This window comes from Myotis lucifugus, unplaced genomic scaffold, assembly GCF_000147115.1.
Source record: "Myotis lucifugus unplaced genomic scaffold, Myoluc2.0 scaffold_623, whole genome shotgun sequence".
In the NCBI taxonomy this organism is placed as follows: Eukaryota; Metazoa; Chordata; class Mammalia; order Chiroptera; family Vespertilionidae; genus Myotis; species Myotis lucifugus.
The window spans coordinates 229,654-238,154 of NW_005871671.1; the positions used below are offsets into that span (position 1 = coordinate 229,654).

General features: G+C 46.4%; 1 pseudogene; it reads right to left on the minus strand.

Annotated features, from left to right (window-relative positions):
* Positions 1-1,518: 1,518 nt before the first annotated feature.
* LOC102433739 lies at positions 1,519-2,843 on the minus strand (annotated as a pseudogene).
* Between the last annotated feature and the right edge of the window lie 5,658 nt (positions 2,844-8,501).

Below are 8,501 nucleotides of genomic sequence, written 5' to 3' on the forward strand. Positions count from 1 at the left end.
TGTTGATATTTGGCTCTGTTGACTAATGAGTTTGCCAACCACTGCTCTAGAGCTACCAGCAGCCTTGCCAAGAAGATGCATCTTCAATAAGAGAAGATTATGTCCAGTTAGTGCTATATTCTCAGAAAATCAAGAGATTATTGTTTACTCTGTTTTTATGATAGTTGGTAATATATAGAAAGCCTCATTCTTTCTTAAAATATTTTCTTGGATTCTTAAGATACTTAAAATTATCTTCCTAACTCCCCCTTTTCTATAGAATCATTGAGGGTTATGACTGGACTTGCTATGGTGTACAGGATCATCCACCCACCAGGATGAAACCAATTCACCCCAGTGGCCTGAGTCATTCAGTGGAGGCCAGGTGGCAGCGTCTCAGCTGGAGGCCCTGGGCTACGCTGTAGTCGTGACTGCTCTCTTCTCCCTGCCTGGGCGATCTCCTTTCCAGGTCACGGACTTTTTTTTTTTCCAAGAAGGGACAAGGATTTATTAGCCCACTTCCAGGACAGCGACCCGGGTGGTGGCTGGGTTCATGTTCTCACATTCAGAGGGAAGAGGCAGCAGTGAGACCCGCCTGACTGCCTTCACTCCTTCTGACGTGCACAGCTTGGTGTTCACAGACCCCTCTCCTCCTGCAGGAGGAACAGGACTCGGGATGCCGACTTGGGAGGGTGCGGGCGGCTTGGCTTTACTCTTGGCCTTTACAGGCAGAGCTTGGGCTGGGGATCCAGGGCATCAGCCATTCAGTTCACAAGGAGCGACACTTGGGTCTAGAAGGAACGGGCCATGGGGGCTCGCAGGTCAGCTGCACCAACCCCACTGCTCAGCTGCTCCCACTCCGTGATGCTTCCAGGTGATTTTGACTTTATTTATAAACAAGATGAAAATCCAAGCAGCATTAATTTAGAGCAGTGGTTCTCAACCTTCCTAATGCCGCGACCCTTTAATACAGTTCCTCATGTTGTGGTGACCCCCAACCATAAAATTATTTTCGTTGCTACTTCATAACTGTAATTTTGCTACTGTTATGAATTGTAATGTAAATATCTGATATGCAGGATGTATTTTCATTGTTACAAATTGAACATAATTAAAGCATAGTGATTAATCACAAAAACAATATGTAATTATGTGTTTTCCGATGGTTTTAGGAGACCCCTGTGAAAGGGTCGTTCAACCCCCAAAGGGGTTGCGACCCACAGGTTGAGAACCGCTGATTTAGAGGAACAAAAAGGCTTTAAAAACAAACATGGAGTGGCAGGACAAGGAGTTGGTGAGCATCCAGAAGAGGAGGAGGAAGTAGAAAGAGCCAGTATTCCACCCGCTGCCAGATGTGCTTCTGCTTCTCTGCGGCTGGGAGCCCCTTCCTTCCTGCTCCTTGGCTGGTGGCCAGACAGCCCAGGGGACACGGAGTGGTTTTAGGATGAGCCCGGCAGCCCTGTCTGGCCACCGACATGAGGACTGCATGAATTTACCGCCATCAACCTCCCGCGTCACCGCCAGCAGAGTGAAAAGCTTCTAACTCTCCTGTTCAAAGTCCTCTGAGAATTTCTTCACTTTTAGGAGGTCATCTGCATTCACTGTGGGCCGGGTGGTGGCCAAAGACTGGAGCAGGTCTGACATGCAAACCACAGGCTCTAAGAGTTTGTCACTAGGGGCATCCATCCAAGTCATCTCCATGGCCCCTGGATCCCCTGGAGAGCATGGGGTCAGGAGGTCACCGGTCATAATGTTAGGGTTGGTGCGGGAAGGGCCACAGACCTTTCTGAAGTATGTTGCTGACTGTACTTTTCTCACGGGCTGCATGAAGGATTACCCCCTGCACTGTCACTATCACAACGATGCTGATGTCTGCACCTGAGTAGCCCTCTGTCTTCCGGGCCAGCTCCTGGATATTGGCGTCCGTGAGGCTGTGTGGCGTGCTGCCCAGATGCAACCGGAACATCTGGGAATGGGCAGCCTCCTCCGGCAACGGGATGTGAATCCGCTTTTCAAACCTCCTTCTAATGGCCGAATCCGACACCCAGGGGATGTTTGTGGCACCAAGAACCAGAGTCCCATCGTTGTTATTCCCCACTCCTTGCGTCTGGACCAAGAACTCTGTTTTGATCCTTCGGGCAGCCTCGCTCTCATTTTCATTGCGGGATCCGCAGAGGGAATCCACCTCGTCGATGAAGATTATGGAAGGCTTGTGCTGCCTGGCCAGCTCAAACGGGTTCTTGACTAGCTTCTCACTCTCCCCAACCACTTAGACATCAAGTCTGAGGAGGACACAGAGAAGAAGGTGGAGTTGTTGGCCTCTGTTGCCACCGCTTTGGCCAGGTAGGATTTCCTGGTGCCAGGGTGTCCAAAGAGCAGAATCCCTCGCCAAGGGTACGCTTGCCTGTGAACAAGTGTGGGAATTTAATTGGCAAAATGACAGCTTATTTGAGGGCCTCCTTGGCCAACTCCAGCCCGGCCACGTCACTCCACCGAATGTTGGGCTTCTCCATCAGGACGGCTCCCGTCAGTTCTTGCAATTTCTTTTTCTCTGGATTACCCCCTGCACTGCCACTATCACTGACCTTGCTCTCACTCTGGTTCTCTGTGACTGGCTTCTTGCCGTGCTTCTCTTTGTTCCGTAGGTAACCCTTCAGCTTCTCTGCCCGGTAGAGGTATTGCATGCACTTGGCTGGAATGCTCTCCTTGGCCTCGTCGCTGTGTGCATCATATTTGATAGCGTGTAGGAAACACTCCACCGCGCGCTGGTGGAGCCGGAGCGCCTCCTCGTAATTCTTGGCTTTATCTTCTTCTGTGGCTTTTGTCACCAGATCAATGGCTTTCTGGAGGGTTCACGTTGACATTTCATCTCCTGGGCCCGCCTCACACCCCGCAGAGCTGCTTGCGGCCTCGGTCTGGCCTCGGAGAGCCGAGGTGCTAGGTCCGACTCAGGGAGCCCCATGGGTCCACGCTGGGCACAGAGAAGGGTGGCCGCTGGCAGCCCCAAGGCATGGACTTTTATTCAAACAGGTGGATGCCTCGTTTAGAGACTCTGCCCGCCTGCGAAGGGACTTCAAGCTAATAATGAAAAGTCTCAGTGAGGGCAGGGATTTTTATCTGTTTTGTTCATAATGTATCCCAAGTGTATGAAACGGCCCCTGTATATGCTGGGCACTCAGAAATATTTCTTAAAGATAGTATTATCATAGTGATATCTGAACTCTTATTTTCCTTTTGATGCTGCAAATTCTCTCTTGAGATTATTCATCATTTATTGTAGTTAAAGAAAATTATTGCTGTAGCTCCCACTCAAAGACTTTTGTTTTGGACAATTTTCTAAAATTACTAAAAGATACCTAACTTGCTTTTAATATTCAGATATGTACACTACTGTCTTTCAGATCTTTGTCAGACAATTATTTTCAATAAACTGGTATACCCAATTCAAAATTTTATCTACATATCTATCCATTTTTTATTAGCATTTTAAGAGTTCAGGCTTTCTTTGTAAGCACCAAGTCAAGCAATATTGTAAACCAACAGTAATGGTAAATCAGATTTTCAATGTCAACCAAATGGAAGACAAAAGAATTGGTTTTCAGCACCATCCATTTAACCCACTGTACCTAGTTACATTCATTTTTACTTCCAAATCGTCATGCTGGCAACTCCAAGAAGTTTTTTATTTTTTCAGGTTCAAAAATCTATCTCCTGGGAGAGATTTCTGAACCCCAAAGGAGGGGCATAACACCTGCTCTGACCTGCCCCCTTGTTTGTCTTTCCTTGCCAGGTTCATAATATCTTCTCTCTCATGGGTCTCCCTGGAAGCCCAGCAGAAATCATATAGTCTGTCCTACTAGGGAAGCTCCACACTGTAATGAGGGAGAAACACATTTGTTTTCTTGTTGGAGACTGGACTGTTTCCAAACACCGTCAGACTGCCTGGCCACTTAGCTGTGTGAGTGACCTTCTGGTGTCTGTGGATCAGACTGCACAACTGACAGAAAAATGTAATTAGCTTAACTGTCTGCTGACTGACTCTTGATACATAATTAATAAAACAAACTATGTGGCCTGACGTCGTGGCAATTCTGCTATACATATACCCAAAAGATTTGAAAAAGAAGTAAAAACCTTGTACATGAATGTCACAGCAGCACTGTTCACAATATCCAAAAGATATAAACAATCCAAATTGTCCATCAACAGATTAATGGATAAATAAAATGTGGTATATTTGTAAAATAAAATATTATTCAGTTATAAAAAGAAAAGAAGTACTGATACATACTACAAAACAGATAAACCTCAAAACATGCAAAAGTGAAAGAAGCCAAATGCTAAAGGCAGATTTCACAGCAAAGGAAATTTCTAAGTTAGAAAGTGACATTACATGATAAAAAGTTCTATCCACAAAAAACACAACAATCCTCTGTGTATAAAACAAGATATCACCACATGTGAAACCAAACAGAACTAAAAGGAGAAATAGACAAATCCATTATGGTTGTCAAATTCAACATCCTTCTTTCAGCAATTGGCAATACCACTAAATAGGAAATCAGCAAGGATATAAAGGAATTGAACAGTACCTAAACCAAATGAATATAATTTCCATTATAGAACACCCAGCAATAGCAGAATACACATTTCAAGAACAAATGAAACATTCACTAAGATAGGCCATATATTACAATATAAAACAAATTGTAAATTTTTAAAAATATACAGAGTATGTCCTATGACTATAATGAAATTAAACTAGAAATGAATAACAAAAAGATAACAGACAAATATAAATTTGGAAATGAATCAACAGACTTGTCAATATTACATGGGACAAAAAGAAAGTTAAAAAGGGGAATGAAAAAGTAATTTGAATTGAATGTGTGTGGTGAGGGAGCTTGTACAGATTTGTGCCTTGGAGTTAAAGCAGTGCTGATGGGAAATTTATACCACCAAATGCTTACATCAGAAAAAAGAAAGGTCAGTAAGTCTAAGAGCTCATCTCAGGAAACAAACAAAAAGAGTAAAATAAACAAAGCAAGCAGAAGCAAAGAATAACATAAGAGCAAGATTCAATGATGCTGAAAACATAAAAAGAGAAAACCCGCCCTAGCCGGTTTGGCTCAGTGGATAGAGTGTCATCCTATGGACTGAAGGGTCCCAGGTTCAATTCCTGCCAAGGGCACATGCCCGGGTTGCGGGCTTGATCCCCAGTAGGGGGCATGCAAGAGGCAGCCAATCAATGGTTCTCTCTCATCATTGATGTTTCTATCTCTCTCTCCCTCTCCCTTCCTCTCTGAAATCAATAAAGAAATATATTTATAAAAAAAGAGAAAACCCATTAAACCTAAAGTTGATCATTTGAAAATAAAACTGATAAAACTCTACTATGACAACAAAAGAAGAAGATACAAGTTACCAAATCCAGGAATAAAAATGATCATATAAAAATGTTACAATTGATACCACAGAAATACATAGGCTCATGAGAGACACTATGAAATATTATATTCCAATATGTTGGATAACCTAGAAGAAATGTCTGAATTCCTAGAGACATACAACTTACTGTGACTGAATTATGATAAAATAGAAAACCTGAAAACAATTACTAGTAAGGAAATTAAATCAGCAACAAAGTCCAGAACCAGACAGCTTCACTAGTAAATTCTACCAAACATTCAAAGAAAAATTAATACCTCTCGCTAAACGGCCCCAGGCCTGACACTAGCAGCAGCTGGCCTTAGTTTGCAGCTTGGCCTCTCCTGGCACCTGCAAGCCCAGCACAAGTAGCAGCATCTGAAGATCTCTCTGTCACTCATGCAGGGTGGCCCTGGGCAGAACGCAGGCTGACCTTGGCCTGCACCTCCTGGGAGGCCCTGGAGCCAGCACACCCTGTGGACAGCTTCAGACCACACTGAAGCATCACCATCCAAACACCTCCACAAGGGACACACTCAAGGGGTGGACTCAGCAGACTCCAGAGCCTCACTGAAGTAAGTCCTGCTCTGTGCGGTGGTCCCCTGCACAGCTGATCCTTCACCATGGTCAGAGGTTGGTGGTCAGTGGTTGCAGTCAGCCCTTGCAGCTGATCAGCCTGGGGGTAAATCCCTCCTGGGGATGTCCCAATAGCAATCAAGGCTCAACTACAACAGGATGGTGTACACAGTCCACAGGGGGAGGCGTGGAAGAGGGATGCACCTCAAGTGCTCAGCTTGGGTGAGCAAGAGATTCTGCCACTGGACCCTACAGATCACCTACTATAGGAGGCCACTCTACCAAGCCCGAGAGACATAAGAAACAAACACAAGGAGGCTGCCCAAATGAGAGGACAAAGAAACATGTCCCAAATGAAAGAATAGAACAAAACTCCTGAAACAGAACTAAACAAAATGGAGACAAGCAATCTACTAGGTGCAGAGTTCAAAACACTGGTTATAAGGATGCTCAATGAACTTAGTGAGAACCTCAATAGCATATAAAAGGATCAGTCAGAAATGAAGGATACACTAACTGACATGATGAGTAATTTACAGGGAATAATAATAGAGGAGATGAAGCTGAGAATCAAATCAGTGATTTGGAATATAAGGAAGTGAAAACCACCAAATCAGAATAGCAAAAAGAAAAAAGAATTTTAAAAAATGGGGATAGTGTAAGGAGTCTCTGGGACAACTTCAAGTGTACCAACATTCAAATGGTGGGGGGCCGGAAGGAGAAGAGGGAGAGAGCAAGAACCCAAAGAAGCCCTCACCAAGAAACATCATAACTAAAATGCCAAGGGTTCAAGACAAAGAGAGAATCTTAAAAGCAGCAAGAGAAAAGCGGTTAGTTACCTACAAGGGAGGGCCCATATGACTGTCAGCTGATTTCTCAACAGAAACTTTGCAGGCCAGAAGCGATTGGCAAGAAATATTCAAAGTGATGAAAAGCAAGGGCCTACAACCAAGATTCCTCTACCCAGCAAAGCTATTCAGAACAAAAGGGCAGATAAAGAGCTTCCCAGACAAGAAAAAGCTAAAGGAGTTAATTACCACCAAACTAGTATTACATGAAATGCTAAAGGATCTTTCTTTTTTTAAAATATGCTTTTATTGATTTCAGAGAGAAAAAACAGAGAGTGATAGAAACATCAATCAGCTGCCTTCTGCATGCCCCCTACTGGAGATAGAACCCACAACCCTGGCATGTGTCCAAACCAGAATCAACTGGTAACCTCATGGTGCATGGGACTACGCTCAACCAATGGAACAAAGCAGCTGGGCTAAAGGGTCTCCTTTAAGAAGAAGAGGAAAAGGGTCCCACAGCTCGCCAGAGGAGGAATTGGTGCCGTTGTTACTCCCTCCCCTCCCCGGGCTGGCTCCCAGGGCACACAGGGCCGCAGTCCCTGGCTGCTTTGCGCTGCCCTGCTGTTCTCTGTTTGCTTTGCACCCTTGCTCCCCTCCTCGGCCGCCTCTTACTCTGGGTCTGAGGAAGGACCGGAACGACCCCTAACCTGCTCATCACCAGAGCAGATGAGAAGATCGTTTATTAGCCACAGGGAAATACAAGGAGGCTATTTCTTGTCAAAAAAGGCCACAGCACATCTCCATGAAGCCAGGGAGCTGACACAGTCTGAGCAGCTCATTCACCACTGGAGCTGCCATGAAACAGGCCCTCCTCATTCAGGAGAGGTGACAGAGGGCACAGCGGGAGGAAGGGGAAAGCCCAGCAGAGCACAGACAGGGATGCGGCCGCCCAGCTTCTCCCAGGCCTCTGCTGAGGGTGCAGAAGGCGGTCTTCTCTCTCTCCAAAGCACAGCCCTTCTGAGAAACACCTGCCGGGAACTCAGGGCATCTTTGCCAGGGACCCCGACACGCTGTGACTTTCCCTTCAGCTAAAGTGTGAGCCCACAGAACCGTGCGCTGATCAAAGCCCAGAGGGCGATAGGACAATGCTCGGGGGCAGGCCTTCAGAACTCAGGTGGGAAGAGGCGTGTGGCAGTCCTGGTGGTGAGATGAAAGGTTAAGGAGAGAAAAGACACAGCGCAGGCTGAACAGGCCGGCCTCCGGAAGGCCCAGAGGAAAGGCGCGAGCGGTAGGTGCTGGTTTCGTGGAAAAGTCAGCATCATGGAGCCGCCACAGTCGGAACTGCCGGCCTCTTCACCTGGCAGGAGTCTGCAGAGGCGCTGGGACAGCCAGGGAGCATCCAGTACCCAGTCTTCCTCCCTTGGGTCTCCCTTCTCCAGATCTCCCCTGTGGAGCGCCCTGAGGATGTTCTGAAAGGAGCATGACTAATGAAAATGGAAGGCCATAGGAGAGGCGAGAAGAGGAAATGACACAGCGAATCCAGAGGAAACGCAAAAGGGGAAGGCACCTGCCGGGGCCATCCCAGAGCCGCTCCAGCGCCCTGTGGAGAGGGGGGTCGGGGGACTCCGGAAGCGGCCACAGGGAGGACTTGCGTGTCTGCTCACTGACCGAGCTGGTGATCCCGACTCGGCAGACACTAAACTCTCAGAGGTTCCCTTTCTCTTGATA